Genomic DNA, 9,404 nt, shown 5'->3' on the forward strand with positions numbered 1-9,404 from the left:
ACTTGTTTCATTAAAATTTCAGGAGGGAATCTGAAACTAAAGTATTGATTAGATGTTATTTCTACAGTCTGGTTCTTCTGAAGGATCCTCTGACCTCCAGTCTGTGTTCTGACTGCCATCGTTACTTCTCTCCTCTGGTACCGAGTCCACATCGTCTCATCTGAACTGTTGGTTCTTGTCGCTGCTGAACTTCTTCATGAATCTTGTGTTTCTGCCATCAGCGGCTGCAGAGGAGGAGGGAGCAGGAAGCCGACAGGCTGCAGAGATCGATTTCCAAAACAGATGAAATAAAGCAGCTGCTGGTTTTAATGCAGCGGTTGGAGTGAGTCCAAAGGCGCAGACGCTCCATCGATCAACCAATCAAACGCTTCTCTTAAAGCTAGGAGTGAAAGACACCGAGCCACTCTGCCGTCTAATCAATAAACCATTCAGTCAGGATCGCTTCATCCGGTGAACGAGTCGACGGCTGAGCAGCTTCATGTTGGATGGCAACGTTGAGTTTGTCTGATTCCAGCTGAGAGGAAACAACAAGCACGGCTTCAGTTTGCTTAAAAATGTCAGGAATAATTGGGTTTTAATGCGTCAGTGGAGAACAGTCAGCGGCCTGATTGGACCCAAACTGTTTGTCCTCTCCTCAGACTGAGAGGCGGCTAATTACACAACAAGCCCGGTCCGCCGCCACAGCTTCTCCAAACACAGAGGCGGCTTTTTGTTTCCCCCAAAGGTCGAGATAACGCCGGCGTGTCGCTAAATGAGCCGCTCTCACTGATCGCTTTGTTTTCCCACGCAGCAAAACGACTCGAAAGCGTAAAAGTGAGCCTGGACGTCAGGTTGAGTCTCTGACGGACTGAAATGGAAAAATTATGCTGGTTTCTGTCGTAAGCGAGAAGAATTGAGGAACAGATGAGTTTTGACTCCCAGCTCAGATAGAAAACATTTGGTTTGTTTCCTGTCGTGTCCAGAAGCCGATGTGGAAGTTTGGTTTCAGTCACACGAGCCGGAACGACTTCAGATGGAGGCCAGGAAGTCAAAGGTCAACCAGCCACTGGAGCGGTGCTCTGGTTCCCACACAAAATGACTGATCAACCAGCATGTTGGACATGAATATTAAGAACGTTGTAGAGGGAGAAAAAAAGTACATTTCCCTCAAAGAATCTCTGAAATTTCCTACAAAATACTTGGAAATTTTAGTCTGAAAATTTAAAAAATTTGTTAGAAACAAAAAGAAATTTTTAGGTTAATTTTAGAAATTTTCTAGACAAAAACTCAGAACTTTTCCAAAAATCAAACATCTGACTTTTCAAACTCAGAAATTTTCACTTTTTTTTCTTTTTAGTTTTTTAGAAAATCAATGAGATTAATCTCAAAATGTCTGAGTTTTTCAGCAGAAGTTTTCTCTTTTTGCCCCTTTTGTAACGGGCCTAATACAGCGCCGGAGGTGACCCATCTCTCAGATTTATTAGAAACTACCTGGTTCTCAAGCAGCAGGGGAGGCTGGTTGTCATGGGGACAAGTCTCAGATTTAATCAGATTAAAACGTTTCTGAGTGAAACGTCTCGAGTTTCATTCAGAAGCAGATTTAAAACTAAGATGTTCACACGTTTTCTTTTCTGAATCGCAAAAAATAAAAATCTTTAAACCTGATTTATACAATAAAATCTCAACTAAAAGTAGAAGAACTAGCAAGAATCAAACAGATTAATGAGTTTAATCTGATTACGCTGCAGAAATGGTCATGGTTTATTAATCTGAATCATTTCCTGGAACAGTTGCAGGAGCCAAAATTCATCCAAAGAGAAGAAATAAAACATGAACTCACTGGACTGAGAACAAACTGGATGAAATCGACTCGGTCGTTCGTGGACAGCAGCTTTTATTCAGAAGGAAATTAATAACAGATTCCACAAACATTGATGTGCAGATTGTGAGGAAGACACACGGAGGCCCAGCTGTGGGAAGTGACTCTCCATCATTCAGCGAACGCATCACGGCTCTTCCTTCCTGCAAACAGAAAAAAAAAAACCACCCAGCTGCAGATGGATTATTCAAATCCTCACCTTCGCTGCCGCCCTTCCTCTCTCCTCTTCTTCTCCTCTGGGATCTCTCCAAACGTCTGTCCGTTTACTCTGCGCTCACTTCACCTTTTCTTTTCTGCGGTGATTATGGCGCTTTATCCTAACGATGCCTTCAGGCTCCAGTCTGAACAGGAACCAGACTGCAGCACATTCAGTTAGGATTATTAACATATTTCCATTTCATCCATATTTAACGGCTCATCACATCTGAGGAGCAGAGTCCTGAATGTCCGTTTCCACTTGTTGAACTGATCGTTCACGACCCGCTGGAGGTTTATTACAATTACGAATAACTTCAACAGATCCAGTCCGACCAGGAAACGACCAGGAAAAGAAACCAGAACCAGAATATGGCCCCTTCACAAACATGGATCAACTTTATTTCAATTTATAAATAGATATACATGTTAACTGGTTTATTCTGGTTAATAATAAACAACTTTTCAAAATAAATGAGTTGGTTTTTTTCCAGTCACATTCAATAAATTAGAATATGTCACAATGTGTCTCTTGTCAGCTTCTGAAATTATTTTAAACATGCTGTTCAATAAGAATTTTATTTTTCATGTGTAATAAAATAATGCCATGTTACACAATTAGAAGAAGCAAAGACGTAAAACATTGTCCAACTATAGTGTTTCATTTGACGATTTACTGAAATAATTGAACTTTTCAATAATATTCAGGATTTTTTTGAGGACCAAATGAACCTCAGTTTCTATAAGATCTCCTGGCACAAAACAAGTTTTACTTTTGATTAGTGGCTGAATCTGCATTAATTTCTGCTTTTAATAAATATTTATACAAAGAAAGTCAATTAGTGGAAAAATGAAGGATAAAATCATAACTAATGCACAACAATAATCAGCAGGATGGTTGAGTTTCACTTTTTCAGCTTTAATTCAGGTTATTTTTGCAGCACCAGCTTCTGACTTCAGTCCAAAGGAATCTTCACACACTTCAAACCTACTAATGTAAACTGGTTTAAACCAAGTTCAATAATCTCAGTCAGAATGCTCCGTTTTCAGCGACTTCATGGCAAAGTGAGGCTTTTCGTTCTGAATATTTCTGTTTTCCCAGCTGAGGCAGTTGCAGCGTTTCTCAGGAGAAAAGCGTTTCAGGGCTGAGCTGACGCTAATTGCAGCTGATCAGTGGGTTTCCACCATGTTGGTCTCCATTTTAATGGCTCATTTAAATCCTCGTCCGCCTGCAGGTAGCAGCGGACGAGGCCGGCCCTGTGGGATGCATACTTAGCCTCCTCGGCCCCAGCAGAGCTGGTCGTCGTCGTCGTGTTTACGGCTGCAGCTGCTCTGCAGAGAGAAAAACTCTGAAGAGGCTCAATATCCAGTTTTATTAGAAACCATGGGAACGTTAATGGAAAGTTCTGGCTTCCCTCGTTCAATCTATTCCTGCTGAGAAAGTATCACAGGAGGCGCCAACCTCCTTTATCTTCATCTGAAGAAGACAGCAAGGCAGAAGGAAACATTAAAACTTCCTAATTACTTCATCCGGGTTTGAATTTCTGGGGAAAACAAAGATGAGAAAAACAACAGAGCCGTGTGAGGTGGGCCAGAACGACCTGTTGGGAGATGATTACATCACTGCAGAACTAGAACAGATCTGATCAGCTGCTGGAAGCTTTCAGAACCCGGTCCATCTCCGGTTCCGGCCCACTGCCTGGGTGTCAGCTGTAACACCTCCAGCGTTTGGGCCGACCGTCTCTGACGTCAGACACTGTTCACACTCGTATGTGTGGACAACAGTTCAGTCCTTCCCACATGCCAACGGCGCATTAATGAGTCCGGGGAGCGACGGCGGCCGAGGGGTCAGTGGGGTCCAGTCCGGTTTGTAATCCACATAAAATAAATGAGGGGAGCAGAGAGTTGGTCCGTCTGAACATCACGGCTCCGGTGGAAGCAGCTGGGAACAAAGTTTGACACCGAGCGCTGTGAAAAGACACAAAGCTCCTGCTGGAGTGGAACAGACACTGCTTGCTTTCTTTCCTTCAGAGATGCTTAATTATCGGGTGGCGAGGGCCTTCTGCTGAACCGAGGCCGAGATGAAACCAAAAACAGCCTCCGTGTTGCCATGGAAACCAGCACAGAGTGCAGCCCGGAGAACGTCACTCCGAATGATGCATCCGAAAAGGCTCAGAGGAGGCAGAGTCCTAAACATCCAAGTCCGTTCTCACCGGTCCAGTTTAACTCGCTTTGATCCAACTCCGGTCCGTCTGCCTAGAAAGTCCGGTTCGGTCGGGGAGCCGTGGACTCTGGTCCTACAAACCGAGGTCTGAACTGAACTCTGGTGCATATGAACACCAAGCGGATCAGAGACGGAGCCAAAAGGAGGAAGAGAACCACTGAGCAGTGCATTCTGGGTAACATGTGTGCCAGTTGTCTCATTTAAAACGAGTCCAAATTAGAATTGGGAACGTCAACCAGAACCAAGAGTCTGACCCGGTGTTCTGACCATTTGTGCTACCTCGTCAGATTTTCCTGCCTTGTGGTGGATAGATAGCCATGTCAGTCCGTGCTACCCGTCTAAATCTTCTAGTCATGTTTACAAACCAATGTGTTAATGTTAATATCATTGGATTACATTCCTTGACTGGTGACACTGAAGCTTAGGAGTTATATTTGGCATATCATTGGAACAATTTACACACCGGCGACCCATTTGGCTCATTACTGACGGTACCGGAGTCCAACTTGTAACAGTTATGGGCTGTGCAGCTACAAGAGCAGCATCAGAGGATGGTTCTTTAAGGAGCCTGAGGTGTGAATGAAGACACGAAGCAATGGTTTTAGTTTGAGTGTATATTTGGTGATTTTGTGGGAAAAAAAAGACAATTACAAATGCACAAATTACAAATTAACTCAAAATAAATTAATTCCAAGATCGTAAAGTTCTTGTCCTCATTCCAGAAGAGGATCTGATCCATCAGGAATAATAAACTGACCTAAAAGGCCAGAAAACCCATTAAGTGTTTTAAACAATCATGAACAAACATACAAATGCAATAAATATTGATTCAAATGCCATTATTAAATGTCTAATAATTAAACTAAACATTTCAATCAGGTTAAATTAACCATATTTTAAATAAAAAGAATATCAATCATATTTCAAACTAATCAATTTAAAGTTGAAAAGTTGAAATCAAAGTTCACTTTCAAAATATCAATCAAGAAAAATTAACTCAAATACTTGAGCAGAGTGAGGAAAATAAAAAATAAGTAAATAAATATATTGCGCATTATCAACTTAACTGTAGCTACATCCTATTTTGATCATATCAATATAAAAAGTGCCAGAACAAAACCAGCGATCATGTTACCTTTGGGCAGAGAGTGAAGGCCACTAGACTGCGATCAGCTGTGACAGTCCCAGTGACGGTCCAGGTAACAAACGCCAACAGTTCCAATAAAACGCTCCAATGAGCAGAAATGTCATGTTAAACCAATAATGCTGTCACACAAACAAACAAACTCAAAGGATCAAATCAGTGGATGCAGAGATTTGGGTGAATTTGCCAGGAAGACGCCAAACAGCCAATCACAGTGAACCAGGTGATGTAGTTCAAACTGCGCTGGAGGCGGGGCTTTAAATACGTTGGCACGTTTGGGGCAAAACAGGAAGTGAGCCCGCAAAAATAAAAGTCTCGACCAATTGCGGGTTACAAACTCCATCAAGCTGCTGAGGGACACCTGGTGAAACTCTCACAAATAAAAGGAGAAACAGGAACTCAGCTGAATTATTTTTATCAACATTTGTTATGATGCATAATAAAAATCCAACTGAGAAGAAAGAAGCTGCTGAGTGAAGGACCTCCTCTTCATTCTCAAACTTTAAATTCTAATGAACATTTAACACTGTAACAGGAAGACATTTTAAATATCCTAAATAAAAAACTACAAATTAAAAGGAATTATAAAGTCTCTGGTCTCAACCAAACCTTTTTAAAAGAACAATTTTGTTTACATCCATCCATCCATCCATTTTCTTCCGCTTATCCGGGGTCGGGTCTCGGGGGCAGCAGCTTCAGAAGGGAGGCCCAGACTTCTCTCCCCAGCCTCTTCCAGCTCCTCCAGGAACCCCAAGGCGTTCCCAGAGACATCGTCCCTCCAGCGTGTCCTGGGTCTTCCCTCCTCCCGGTGGGACCTGAACTCCTCACCAGGGAGGCGTCCAGGAGGCATCCTGACCAGATGCCCGAGCCTCAACTGGCTCCTCTCGACGTGGAGGAGCAGCGGCTCTACTCTGAGTCCCTCCCGGATGACCGAGCTTCTCTCTCTAAGGGAGAGCCCAGCCACCCTGCGGAGGAGGAAACCCATTTCGGCCGCTTGTACCCGTGATCTCGTTCTTTCGGTCATGACCCAAAGCTCATGACCATAGATGAGGGTGGGAACGTAGATCGACCGTAGCATCTATTTTTCTCTCTATAGATTCTACACCTGGCCTGCCGTTCTGATTGGCTGTGGTCTCTTCCTGGAGGACGACATTGGCTGACATGATGCTGCCATTACCTAACCGTTCACCTTTTCACTTCCATGAACATGGAAAGTTCTCCTGATCAGTTGACCTGTTGTGTCTCTGCTCCGTCGTCTCTCAGCTCCAGTCGGTCGTGGCAGATGGCTGCTGGTACTGGGCCCGGTTCTGGTTCTGCTGGAGGTTTCTTCCTGTTAGAGGGCAGTTCTTCCTCTCCACCGTCACTACATGCAAGCACTGGGTGAGGGACTGCTGTAAAGTCAACCACTCAACACAAGTGATTTGCTGTCGCCCCCTGCTGGTCAGGAGGAGTGAATGTTGCAAGCAATGACTCCAGACAATCAGCTCAGTCCATTGAACAATACAGAATATAAGCAAGAAAGAGATTATTACATTTTGATACCATCTTAAACCACAAATACTGTTAAAATGTACATTTTCTGTGTGCAACTATCACGTTTTCAACATTAGACTGAATCAATACGGACGTCCCCTTATGGATTTCAATAACTCTTCACTCCTTTCAGAGCCTGAGATTTATTGCTGGTGTTTTTCAGAGAAGAAAAGCAACACATAGAAAACATTTGAAACTCATTACATCAGAGCAGTAAACTGTCATGAAACAGATCCATGTTTTCTGATTTCTGGTTCAATACAAACAAGTTTCAGACAAACTCAGCAGATTTCTGAATTAAAAGCTCCCATTCCATCAATATCCTGCAGGTAGATCTGTAGCCATCAAAAGTTAGATAAACTCATGTTATTTTAAAAGGGCTGCACAGTGGCGCAGTTGGTAGAGCTGTTGCCTTGCAGCAAGAAGGTTCTGGGTTCGATTCCCGGTCTTTCTGCATGGAGTCTCCATGTTCTCCCTGTGCATGGTGGGTTTTCTCTGGGTACTCCGGTTTCCTCCCACAGTCCAAAGACATGACTGTTGTCCAAATTGCCCCTAGGTGTGAGTGTGTGTGTGTGTGTGCATGGTTGTGTGTCCTGTGTGTCTCTGTGTTGCCCTATGACAGACAGGAATTGAGTCACTTCAGGCTGCAGTGTGAACGCAGCCGTAGATGTTCATGAATCCCGTCGCCAGGCTCAGAGGTGAGGACGGTTCCCGTCACGCAGCTTTCAGGTTCATGTTTTCCTGTGCTGAACATAATTAGAGGGAAAAGCAGCTTTCTGACATCTGAGTGCTGGAATCCAGTCAGAACGCCTCCATGATTGATTTACTGCCCGTTTCTGTGCAGAGTGACCGATCAGCTCATTTACAGGAGGGGAATATTCTTTAGCACAACTGCAGAACCGTGAATAATTAAACAAGAAACATCAACGGGAAAGAAGAAACATTTAAAAAGATGCTTTCTGAATCAAGGTTTATTTTAAATCAGTTTCTCAAACAGGGAGAATAAACATGATAAACATCCACAATAAAAAGTATTGGAACCTCCAAAAGGAGAACCAAGGAACCCAAAGACCCAACTCCAGTTTACCCACTAAGGTGAACTGGAGTCGAGCACCAGTACATCTCAGACGTAGAAATTAAAATATTGTGTTAAAGTGCAACATGTCCAGCCAGTCGTCTCAGAAAGTCAGTCAATATTTTTATTTTATTCAAGATTATTACACATATATCAAGCTTTTATTTTGTTAGTTTTAATGATTATGGTTCACAATTTAAGAAAACCCGGAGTGTCTTACAAAATAAGAGCATCACAAACTGATCAAAAATTGATGTTTAAGCTCTAAAGTCAGGTTTCTGAAAATCATCTATAGTTACCCATAATCATCAAAATTACAAATTAAAATATTGCTGTGCGAGACAACCAGCAGGAAATATTAAACTTTTATGATGCGTTAAATATATTTTAGATGAGAAAAGATGCATTTTCTGACAGCAGAGTCGGCTGTGATGTTCGTCAGCTTAACGTTGATTCTGGAAGGAGATAAAGTGCAGCAGGACCGGGTCCAGAGCCGGACCGGGTCCAGAACCGGACCGGGTCCAGAACCGAACCAGGTCCAGAGCCGAACCGGGTCCAGAGCAGGACCAGGACCAGACCAGTAGCCAGTTAAACTCATCAGAGCTCCAGAACCTCTTGGTTCTTCTGGGTTCAGATCTACATCGTAGAATCATTTCTGTCCTTCAGATCTGCAGGAATCTTCAGCCTGAAGGTTCATTTGAACGGATCATTAAATTAACTGCTTTAAAATACTAATATCAAATAGTTTTCATTTTATTTTGTTGGTTTTGTTGCAGGTCTTACAGGATTTCCTGTCGTTTAGGGGCGCAGTGTGTGACGGACACCGTTTGGTTTAATCTGTTGTTGTTGGTTTTGGGAGGAGGCAGCGTCCGACGGCCATGTTGGCGGTCCGACGGCCACGTTGGCGGTCCGACGGCCACGTTGGCGGTTCGGAGACGACATGCGACACCAGGAGATCCGGAGGAGACGGCATGAGCAGGAAGGAGGGAGACGGTTCTTCTGGGCTCTCAGGCTGCAGCCACCACTGGTCTTTATTACAGATTGTTTATTATACTAAATGCCTTCAACACGGCTGAAAATAATTTTGTTATGGATGCAACAAATGATTCCCCAGAACATGATAACTCAGAGATCCAAGATTATGTGAAGTCCAGATGGTTCAGAAAGTTCAAACTATGGTAGAAGATAATGTGAGACTTTATAGCAGCTCTCTGTGGAGAAAACATTAAATAAACTATTTTAGGACAGATGAGGGAACTGAACAGATTGCACATTAAAATAACCAGGAAGGGCTTGAGTGCTTCTAGTGTCATGAGGGCGGAGTCATTTGATCATAAACGAACACAAAGTGTAACATGAACATAAAAATACTTGG

The sequence above is a fragment of the Poecilia reticulata genome, chromosome 15 (assembly GCF_904066995.2).
Source record: "Poecilia reticulata chromosome 15, P_reticulata-male-v2, whole genome shotgun sequence".
Lineage (NCBI taxonomy): Eukaryota > Metazoa > Chordata > Actinopteri > Cyprinodontiformes > Poeciliidae > Poecilia > Poecilia reticulata.